This window comes from Arachis ipaensis, chromosome B3, assembly GCF_059453495.1.
Source record: "Arachis ipaensis isolate K30076 ecotype BB chromosome B3, ASM5945349v1, whole genome shotgun sequence".
Lineage (NCBI taxonomy): Eukaryota > Viridiplantae > Streptophyta > Magnoliopsida > Fabales > Fabaceae > Arachis > Arachis ipaensis.
In genome coordinates, this window is record NC_142438.1 from 126,072,898 (window position 1) to 126,085,233 (window position 12,336).

The following is a 12,336-nucleotide window of genomic DNA, read 5'->3' on the forward strand; positions in this document are numbered from 1 at the left end:
TGTATTCTGAATCCTTCTGTAACCCTGTGAACTTATGCAATTGATTCTTTACCTTGAAGATTATTTATATTAAACTTGTATACTTAAAAATAAATAAATAAATAAAAAGCTTTGCTAATGGCTGGGTTGCCTCCCAGCAAGCGCTTCTTTATTGTCGTTAGCTGGACCTTGCTGAGCTTTTAATCTAGCCTCAGCCTTGAGCACTCTTGCTCAACATTGCCTTCAAGATAATGCTTGATTCTCTGTCCATTAACAATGAACTTCTTATTAGAATAAATGTCTTGAAGCTCCACATAGCCATATGGTGACACACTTGTAATCACATATGGTCCCCTTCACCGGGATTTCAGTTTCCCGGGGAATAGCCTGAGCCTAGAGTTAAACAGCAGAATCTTCTGTCCTGGTTCAAAGACTCTAGATTATAGCTTTCTGTCATGCCACCTTTTTGCTTTCTCTTTGTAAAGCTTGGCATTTTCGAAAGCAGTGAGTCTGAATTCCTCTAGCTCATTCAGTTGGAGCAATCTTTTTTCTCCAGCTAATTTGGCATCAAAGTTTAGGAATCTGGTTGCCGAGTAGGTCTTATGCTCCAGTTCCACGGGCAGATGGTAGGCCTTACCATACACAAGCTGGTATGGAGAGGTCCCTATAGGAGTCTTGAATGCTGTTTTGTAAGCCCACAGAGCATCATCCAAGCTTCTCGCCCAATCCTGTCTACGGGTACTTACAGTTCATTTCAGGATTCTTTTTAGTTCTCTATTAGAGACTTCAGCTTGCACGTTTGTCTGTGGATGATATGGAGTTGCCACCTTGTGACTAATTCCATACCGGACCATAGTAGAGTAAAGCTGTTTGTTGTAGAAGTGCGTGCACCCATCACTAATTAGTGCTCTAGGGACACCTAACCTGCTAAATTTATATTTCTGGAGGAACTTCAGCACTGTCTTAGTATCATTAGTGGGTGTGGCAATGGCCTCTACCCATTTGGATACATAGTCGACTGCCACCAGAATATAAGTGTTTGAGTATGATGGTGGGAAAGGCCCATGAAGTCAATACCCCACACATCAAACAACTCAATCTCCAAGATTCCTTGTTGAGGCATGGCATAACCATGAGGCAGATTACCAGATCTCTGGCAACTGTCATAGTTACGTACAAACTCTCAGGAATCTCTATAGAGGGTAGGCCAGTAGAAGCCACATTGGAGGACCTTGGTGGCTGTTCGCTCACCTCCGAAATGGCCTCCATATTGTGACCCATGGCATTGCCATAAGATCTTCTGTGCTTCTTCTCTAGGCACACACCTACGGATTATTCCGTCTACACATCTCTTAAAGAGATAGGGTTCATCCCACAAGTAGTACTTTGCATCAGTAATTAATTTTTTCTTTTGTTGCCTGCTGTACTCCTTGGGTATGAACCTTGTAGCTTTATAGTTTGCAATGTCTACAAACCATGGTGTTTCCTGAATGGTGAACAATTGCTCATCCTAAAATGTTTCAGAGATCTCAATAGAAGGAAAGGACGCCCCTTCTACTTGTTCTATTCGGGACAGATGATCAGCCACTTGATTATCTGTCCCTTTTCTGTCTCTTATTTCTATATCAAACTCTTGCAGAAGCAACACCCATTTTATGAGCCTGGGTTTTGAATCCTGCTTTGTAAGTAGATATTTAAGAGCAGCATGGTCAGTGTACACAATCACTTTTGATCCTACTAAGTATGATCTAAACTTGTCAATGGCATAAACCACTGCAAGCAATTCTTTTTCTGTGATTGTGTAATTTTTCTGGGCATCATTTAAAACACGGCTAGCATAATAAATGACATGCAGAAGCTTGTCATGCCTCTGCCCCAATACTGCACCAATGGCATGGTCACTGGCATCACATATTAGTTCGAATGGTAATGTCCAGTCTGGTACAGAAATAACTGGTGTTGTGACCAGCTTAGCTTTCAGAGTTTCAAACGTCTGCAGACACTCTGTGTCAAACACAAATGGCGTGTCAGCAGCTAGCAGGTTACTCAGAGGTTTTGAAATTTTTGAAAAATCCTTTATAAACCTCCTATAGAATCCTGCATACCCCAGAAAGCTTCTGATTGCCTTAACATTAGCAGGTGGTGGTAATTTTTCAATTACCTCAACCTTAGCTTGATCCACCTCTATTCCCTTGTTCGAAATCTTGTGCCCTAGGACAATCCCTTTAGTCACCATAAAGTGACATTTTTTCCAGTTTAAAACCAGGTTAGTCTCTTGGCATCTTTTCAGAACCAGTGTCAGGTGATCAAGACAGGAGCTAAATGAGTCTCCATATACTGAGAAGTCATCCATGAAGACTTCCAGAAATTTTTCCACGATATCAGAGAAAATAGAGAGCATGCATCTCTGAAAGGTTGCAGGTGCATTACACAGCCCAAATGGCATCCTTCTATAGGCAAATACTCTAGATGGGCATGTGAATGTTGTTTTCTCTTGATCCTGGAGATCTACTGCAATTTGGTTGTAGCCTGAATAGCCATCCAAAAATCAGTAATAATCATGACCTGCTAGTCTTTCTAGCATCTGGTCTATGAATGGTAAAGGAAAATGATCATTTTTGGTGGCTGTATTGAGCCTTCTGTAGTCAATACACATGCGCCACCCTGTAACTATTCTTGTAGGAACCAATTCATTTTTTTCATTATGAACCACTGTCATGCCTCCCTTTTTGGGGACAACTTGGACAGGGCTCACCCAGGGGCTATCAGAAATAGGATAAATAATATCTGCCTCCAGTAACTTTGTGACCTCTTTCTGCACCACTTCCTTCATGGCTGGATTTAGCCGCCTCTGTGGTTGAACCACTGGCTTAGCATCATCCTCCAATAGGATCTTGTGCATGCATCTTGCTGGGCTGATGCCCTTAAGATCACTTATGGACCACCCAAGAGCTGTCTTGTGTGTCCTTTACACTTGAAGTAGCGCTTCCTCTTCAAGGGGATTTAAAGCAGAGCTTATGATCACCAAAAAAGTGTCACCTTCTCCCAGAAATGCATATTTCAGGGATGGTGGTAATGACTTGAGCTCGGGTTTAGGAGGTTTTTCCTCTTCCTGAGGAAGTTTCAGAGGCTCTTTCAATTCCTCTGATTCCTCCAGATCAGGCTGAACATCTTTAAAGATGTCTTCCAGCTCTGATTCGAGACTCTCAGCCATGTTGATCTCCTCTACCAAAGAGTCAATAAGATCAACTTTCATGCAGTCTTTTGGTGTGTCTGGATGCTGCATGGCTTTGACAGCATTCAACTTAAACTCATCCTCATTGAATCTCAGGGTTACTTCCCCCTTTTGGACATCAATGAGAGTTCGTCCAGTTGCTAGGAAAGGTCTTCCTAGAATAAGAGTAGCACTCTTGTGCTCCTCCATTTCCAGTACTACAAAGTCAGTGGGAAAGGCTAATGGCCCAACCCTGACAATCATGTCTTCAATCACGCTTGATGGGTATTTAATAGAGCCATCAGCAAGTTGGAGACATATCCGGGTTGGTTTGACTTCTTCAGTTAAACCAAGCTTTCTGATAGTGGATGTAGGTATTAGGTTGATGCTTGTCCCAAGATCACATAAGGATGTCTTGGTGCAATTACCCTCTAATATGCATGGTATCATAAAGCTCCCGGGATCTTTAAGCTTTTCTGGGAAGCTTTTCAGAATGATTGCACTGCATTCTTCAGTGAGGAGAACTCTTTCAGTTTCTCTCCAATCCTTCTTATGACTCAAGATCTCTTTCATGAATTTGGCATAAGAGGGTATTTGCTCAAGTGCCTCTGCAAACAGAATCTTTATTTCAAGAGTCCTGAGATAGTCTGCAAAGCGGGCAAATTGCTTATCCTGCTCCTCTTGGCAGAGCTTTTGAGGATAATGCATCTTGGATTTGTATTCCTCAACCTTAGTTGTTGCAGGTTTATTTCCTACAGAGGTGGTTGGAGAAGCCTTTTTAGAGGGGTTGCTATCAGCACTTGTGTGTGTCTGATCCTTCACTGGCATTTGAATGCCAGGGTTAGAAGCTTGATTGGCGTTGGACGCCAACTTCTTACCTGTTTCTGGCATTTGAACGCCAGAACTGAGCTTCCATTGGGCGTTTAACGCCAGCTCCTTGCCTGTTTCTGGCGTTTGAACGCCAGAACTGCGCATGGATTGGGCGTTTAACGCCAACTTTGCATCATTTTCTGGCATTTGAACGCCAGAGTTGTTCCTTTCTGGGCTCTTACTGTCCTCAGAGGGATTTTGGATAATATTTTGCTCATCCTCTATCAGTTGTTCTTTTCTTTGCTTTCTGCTGCTCTGAAATGAGGTATTTAATATTTTTCCAATTCTTAATTGAACTGCCTAGCACTCTTCTGTTATCTGCTTTAATAACTGCTGTTTTGTTTGGTTCAATTGTGCTTCCATATTTTTATTAGCATTTTTAGTGTCTTGTAGCATTTCCTTGAATTCTGCTAGCTGTTTTGTGAGAAAACACAATTGTTGATTGAGTTCAGCAACTTGTTCTGGAGGACCAAGTTCAGTAGACACTTCTTTGGCTTCTTCTTTTATGGAGAACCCACTACTTATGTACAGATGCTGATTTCTGGCAACTATATCAATAAGCTCTTGATCCTCTTCAATAGTTTTTCTCATGTGTATAGATCCACCAGCTGAGCGGTCTAGAGATATCTGAGCTCTCTCTGTAAGCCCATAGTAGAAGATGTCTAATTGCACCCACTCTGAAAATATTTCAGAGGGGCATTTCCTTAGCATCCCTCTGTACCTCTCCCAGGCATTATAAAGGGATTCATCATCCTCTTGTTTAAAGCCTTAGATGTCCAGCCTTAGCTGTGTCATCCTTTTTGGAGGGAAATATTGATTCAGGAATTTGTCTGATAACTGTTTCCATGTTCTTATGCTTGCTGTGGGTTGGTTATTTAACCACCTTTTAGCTTGATCTTTTACAGCAAACGGAAATAGTAACAGCCTGTATACATCCTGATCTACCTCCTTGTCACGTACTGTGTCAGCAATTTGCAAGAATTGTGCCAGAAACTCAGTAGGTTCTTCCTGCTGAAGACCGGAATACTGGCAGTTTTGCTGCACCATGGCAATGAGCTAAGGATTTAGCTCAAAACTGCTGGCTCTTATGGGGGGTATACAGATACTACTCCCATATGCAGCAGTAGTGGGGTTAGCATATGACCCCAGAGTCCTTCTGGACTGTTCATTTCCACTTAAGTCTATGATGGAGAAAGGAAGATGATGTGGATTGCAATTAAAATATATTATTATTATTTTTTATTTAGTTAAAGATAGACCGAATTAAAATAAAGAAACAAAATAATTGGAAAATAAAGTATAAGTTTCAAAAACTAAAAGAAAAAGAAAAACAAAGAAAATAAAAAATTTTGAATACTAAAATGGCTAATTAATTAAAAAGATTTGAAAAATTTTGGATATGATTTTCGAAAATTAAAGAGAGGAAAAGTGGTTAGGAAGTTTTGAAAAAAAAAAGTATGATTGAAAAACAATTTAAAAAGATCTAATTTTTTTAAAATTGATGACTAATTTAATGCAAAATTTTCGAAAATTATGAGTGGAATGAGGAAAAGATATTTTTTTTTATTTTTGAATCTTAATGAAGAAAGAGAAAAACAATAAAAAGACACAAAACTTAAAATTTTTAGATCTAATGCTCCTTATTTTCGAAAATTTGGAGGAAAAATACCAAGGAACACCAAACATAAAAATTTTAAGATCAAAACATAAGAAAGACTCAAGAACACCTTGAAGATTTACAAGAACATGAAGAACAAAAATTCAAAGACTCAAAGGACTCAAGAACATAAAAAAAGAACACCAAACTTAAAATTTTTAGAAAATCAAAAATAAGTTTTCGAAAATTAAATAAAAACTAACAAGAAAACACCAAACTTAAAACTTGACACAAGATTTAATCAAAGAAAATTTATTTTCGAAAAGATTTTAGAAAGAAAGACTCAAAGGAGCAACTATTCACAAGAACATAGACACATTCAACAAATGCAAGGATTAAACAGAGAAAAACTATTTTTTTTTTAAAAAGATTTGAATTTTGAAATTTAAACTAAGATAAGATAAAAATTTTAAAATAAAAATCTGAATTTTTAAAGGGAAATTTCGAAAATTTAATTAAAATAAAAGGAAAAAATATTTTTGAATTTAATAAGGAAAGAGAAAAACAGTAAAATGACACCAAACTTAAAATTTTTAGATCAAAACAAGGAAAGCAAACAAGAAACTTTGAATGTCAAGATGAACACCAAGAACACTTTGAAGATCAAGATGAACACCAAGAACAAATTTTGAAAATTTTTAAGGAAATAAGGACACAAAGGACACCAAACTTAAAATTTTTTTATATTTTGGACACTAATAATTCGAAAATGCATAAGAAAAACAAAGAAAGACACAAAACAAGAAAGACTAAAGATCAAACAAGAAAAATAAACAAGAACAACTTGAAGATCAATAAAGAACTAAGAACATGTAATTTGAAAAATTGAAAGAAAAATAAAATCATGCAATTGACACCAAACTTAAAACATAAAACTAAACTCAAACAGAAGACTAAATTAAGAAGTTATTGGTTTTAAAAAAATTTTCGAAAATAATTTTAGAAAAAGAAAATAAGAATTTTAAAATTTTTAACTAAAAACAATAATAGAAGACTCAATGTTAATGACTCTAAACCAAAAAGAAAAATGTTTCCTAATCTAAGCAACAAAATAAACCATCAGTTGTCCAAACTCGAACAATCCCCGGCAACGGCGCCAAAAACTTGGTGCGCGAATTGTAAATCACACTTTTCACAACTCGTACCACTAACCAGCAAGTGCACTGGGTCGTCCAAGTAATACCTTACGTGAGTAAGGGTCGATCCCACGGAGATTGTCGGCTTGAAACAAGCTATGGTTATTTTGTAATTCTTAGTCAGGAAGTCAATGATAAGAGTGATTATATTTATGAAGATTAAAAAGCATAAATTAAATAGTACTTGTTATGCAGTAATGGAGAACAGATTGAAGATTTGGAGATGCTCTGTCTTCCGAATCTCTGCTTTCCTACTGTCTTCTTCTTCACGCACGTAGGTCTCCTTCCATGGCAAGCTGTATGTTGGTGGATCACCGTTGTCAATGGCTACCATCCGTCCTCTCAGTAAAAATGGTCCAAATGCGCTATCACCGCACGGCTAATCATCTGTCGGTTCTCACTCATGTTGGAATAGGATTTATTGATCCTTTTGCGTCTGTCACTACGCCCAGCACTCGTGAGTTTGAAGCTCATCACAGTCATCCCATCCCAGATCCTACTCGAAATACCACAGACAAGGTTTAGACTTTCCGGATCTGAGGAATGGCCACCAATAATCCTAGCCTATACCACGAAGACTCTGATCATGAACCAAGAGGCTAAGAGATACACACTCAATCTAAGGTAGAATGGAAGTGGTTGTCAGGCACGCGTTCATAGGTTGAGAATGATGATGAGTGTCATGGATCATCACATTCATCACGGTTAAGTACAAGCGAGTATCTTAGAGCAGAAACAACCGTGATTGAATAGAAAACAGAAGTAATTGCATTAATTCATTGAGACACAGCAGAGCTCCTCACCCCCAATCATGGAGTTTAGAGACTCATGCTATAGAGATACAATGTAAAACGTGAAAATGTCATGAGGTACAAAATAAATCTCTAAAAGTTGTTTGAATACTAAACTAGTAACCTAGGTTTACAGAAAATGAGTAAACTATGATAGATAGTGTAGAAATCCACTTCCGGGGCCCATTGGTGTGTGTTGGGGCTGAAACTTGAGCTTTACACGTGCCTAGGCTATTTCTGGAGTTAAACACCAGGTTGTAACCTGTTTTGGGCATTTAACTCCAACTTGTAACCCGTTTCTGGCGTTTAGCGCCAGAATAGGATAGAGAACTGGCGTTGAACGCCAGTTTGCGTCGTCTAAACTCGAGCAAAGTATGGACTATTATATATTTCTGGAAAGCCCTGGATGTCTACTTTCCAACGCAATTAAGAGCGCGCCATTGAGACTTCTGTAGCTCCAGAAAATCCACTTTGAGTACAGGGAGGTCAGAATCCAACAGCATCTGCAGTCCTTTTTCAGCCTCTAAATAAGATTTTTGCTCAGGTCCCTCAATTTCAGCCAGAAAATACCTGAAATCACAGAAAAATACACAAACTCATAGTAAAATCCAGAAATATAATTTTTATTTACAAACTAATAAAAATATACTAAAAACTAATTAAATCATACTAAAAACTATGTAAAAACAGTGCCAAAAAGCGTATAAATTATCCGCTCATCAGGGTGTAATTATGGTATTTTTTTTATCTTTTCTCCATGCTAATCTTCTTTTTTCTTGGACTTTTTATCCTTATCTCGGGAGGAGTAGGAGAATCCGGACTTTGAGGTCTCTCCTAGTCGGGAGTTTTCCTCCATGTTGATGTACTTTTCTGCTCGCTCTTGCACTTCATTCAGAGATGTTGGATATTTTTTCGATATGGAGTGACTAAAAGGTCCCTCTCACAAGCCATTGATGAGACCCATAATGGCTGCTTCTGTTGGTAGACTTTGTTTGTCCAGACATGCTTTGTTGAATCTTTCCATGTAGCTACGAAGACTTTCCCGATCTCCTTGATTGATCCCTAGTAGGCTTGGAGCGTGTTTAGTTTTATCCTTCTGGATGGAGAATCTGGCTAGAAATTTTTTGGCTAAGTCGTCAAAGCTTGAGATGGACCTAGGGGACAGATTGTTGAACCATTTAATTGATGTCTTCGTCAAGGTAGTCGGGAAGGCTTTGCACCGAGTTGCATCTGATGCGTCGGTGAGATACATTCTACTTCTGAAATTACTGAGATGATAGCTGGGATCTGATGTGCCGTTGTACGGAGTCATGTCAGGGGGTTTAAAGTCGTTTGGGATTTTGGCCTTCATGATCTCTTTGGTGAATGGGTCTTGATCCTTGCGGGGGCTATCTTTATGATTGGATCGGATAGTTTTAGCTTTGAGGTCGGCTTCAAGCTTTAGGAGCTTGTCCTCTAGCTCTTGGCGTCGCCTAGATTCCCTTCGTAGGTCTCTCTCGGCCTCCTTTTGATATTCAACCTCTTTTTCGACTTGTTTGAGGTGATCTTGGAGTGCCTCCATGACTCTTGTTTTTGGCAAATTTTTGTCTTTGTTAGGTTGAGAAGTATCGTCTGATGTGACGTCCGTGTTCTTATGTGGCATTCTGTTCTCCAAATCAGAATTGTGGTCATTGTCAAGGTTGTCCGCCATGATGATGGGATGACTTCCAGGTTCGCCGGCAATGGCACTAATGTTCCGAGGGTTACCTGAAACTGTAGGTCGATCTCGGACGAGATCTTCTGTGCTGGTCGGAGATGGTGTATCCGACTTGTGGGTGGTGGCCGGCGCTGCCACATCCGACTTGTTAGACGGGTAATGCTACTGATCCTTTGTCACCGGAGGGTGGTGGTACCTACAAGGGACTCCGATGCTTAAGTTAGCAAGGGTATTAAGTAGGTATTTTGTAAAATCAGAGTATGAGTTATACCTAGGTGCTCCAGTGTATTTATAATGTTTGTAGAGTGATCTTTTTGGGGATAAGATAGTTAGTTTATCTTATCTTTGAGTGAAGTCATCTTAATCTTTAAGGGAACTGCCCTTATCCTTCTAGGCTTGGGCTGCCTTTGGATTTGGGTCGTGTTCCTCTATTTGGGCCTGCTTCGAGCCTCTATTCTCGATTTGGCCGACCTCTTTGAGAAGAGATCGGGGATTCTAGACCTGAATAGGTCGGTCGCTTTGTCTTCAAGCAGCCCGGGTCGTACATCTCGACCCAGGATATGAACACCTACCTTTTACCTTCCATTGGTAGCCAATTTTGAGCCTATGCTTAACTCAATTGTTCTTTATTTTAGCACATTACAAGCCTAAAGTAAAAAATAATGAATGTCCCCTGTTTGGATCTTTGATTAGTTTAGGCTAATGAGAGTGCTTATTATTCAAGTTGGGGAGATTTGGGAACATTGGTGGGGATAAAAGGGTGCTTTGTATTTTTATATTTGGGAATTGGGTACATGCTCATGTATTAATAAAATGTTAGACCTTATGCATTGATGCTTTTGGAAAGAAAAATGAGAAAAACAAAAGAAAAAATATGGAAAAGAAAAGAAAAAAATATAGAAAAAGAAAAGAAGAAAAGAAAGAAATAAAAAAGGGAAAAAATGCCCCAAAGTAAAGTTCAATAAGAATCAATGCATAAGTGTTGTGAAATGAAAAGGAAATGCATGAGTATGTGAAAAAAGTGAAGAATGGGTAGTTAGGTTAGCACTTAATTGTATAGGTTGTTATATAGGTTAGGTGGGAAAGTCTAGGTTAATCAAAGATTCAAATTCTAGTCCACTTAACCATATATGACCTTACCTTGACCCTAACCCCATTACAACCTTTGAAAAAGTCCTCATGATAATTGTATGCATGCATTGAATAATTGTTGATTGTTAGATGAAGAACAAATCTTGGAAAGCATGATTAGGGGAGAATTGAGTGAATCAACCCCTAAACACTTAAGTGACTAGAGCGAATACACACCCGCTGAGGGTTCGATTGCTCAATTACATGTTTTCACCATAATCATTCTTATTCATGCAAGTTTGTAAATCTTTGTGATAGTTCAATGCAATTGTGGGTTAGATTTGATTCCTATTGCTTTAGCCCTTATGCTTACACATGTTCCCTTGGAAGTTGATTTGTTTTGACCAAGCAATTGCATTCATGTCGGTAGTGCATTTAGATAGGTTGCATATAGTTTAGTACATTAAATAAATGTCATACCCCTTACTTCATTCTTGGTTTAGCATGAGGACATGCTAAGGTTTAAGTGCGGAGAGGTTGATAAACCCCGTTTTCAGGGTTTATCTTCTGTTGAATTTAGAGCATTTTATCAATCTTTCTCACATTTATTCAATGAAATAGCATGGTTTTGTGATTCTTCCTCATTTTGTGCTTAAGTATGAAATCATGCTTTTAGACCTTTAATTTGATGATTTTAATTCACCTTTGATTCCACTAGATGCCTTGATTTGTTTGTTAAGTGATTTCAGGTTGAAAAGGCTAGGAATGGATCAAAGGAGTGAAGAGGAAAGCATGCAAAGTGGAGAACACATGGAAAAAACCAAAGATTTGGTTGCGCTCATCCACGCACACGTGCAACAGACACGCACGCGTGGATCATAAAAATCCCATGGACGCGCACGCATGCTGTACGCATATGCGTCGGTGCTGGCACGTAATTTTTTAAGTGAAAACGTGCCGAGCGAATTCACGGAGGCTGTGGGGCCCAATCTAAACCAGCTTTGGTGCCAGAACACTTAAAAGGACCAAGGATTGAAGAGCAAAGGGGGATTATTCATCACTTTGACACATAGTTTAGTTTAGTTAAGGCCTTAGTTAGTTTTCTAGAGAGAGAAGCTCTCACTTCTCTCTAGGATTAGGATTAGGTTTAGGTTAATAAGCTTAGATCTAGGTTTTAGTTCATGTTTTCATCTACTTCTACCTTTCAATTCCTTGTTGTTATATCTTGTTCTTCTATTCTTTTGTTGTAATTTCTTCTACTTTGTTTTTATACTTTGTTGTTGATCTACTCTTGTTTCTTCTATTTTCTTTTAATGCAATTTGAGGTAATTCATGATAATTGTGCTTTCTTTGATTGTTGTTGTTAATTCTTTGCAATAAGTAGTTGTTAGATTTTATTTTTGTTGTCAATTTACTATGTTTTCCTTTTATACCTTCCAAGTGTTTGTCAAAATGCTTGAAAGGATGTTAGAGTAGAATTTTATGTTCTTGGCTTGGGAAGGTAACTTAGGAGTTCTTGAGTTACTAATGTCCAAGTGATTGATAATTGGTAGCCATTGACTCTAGCTCTCATTAATTCAATTAGTGAATAGCTAGGACTTATGGACTTGGATTGATATAGTGATGAGCAGATAATTTATACGCTTTTTGGCATTGTTTTTAGTATGTTTTTAGTAGGATCTAGTTACTTTTAGGGATTTTTTTATTAGTTTTTATGTTAAATTCACATTTCTGGACTTTACTATGAGTTTGTGTGTTTTTCTGTGATTTTAGGTATTTTCTGGCTGAAATTAAGGGACTTGAGCAAAAATCAGATTCAGAGGTTGAAGAAGGACTGCTGATGCTGTTGGATTCTGACCTCCCTGCACTCAAAGTGGATTTTCTGGAGCTACAGAACTCAAAATGGCGCGCTTCTAATTGCA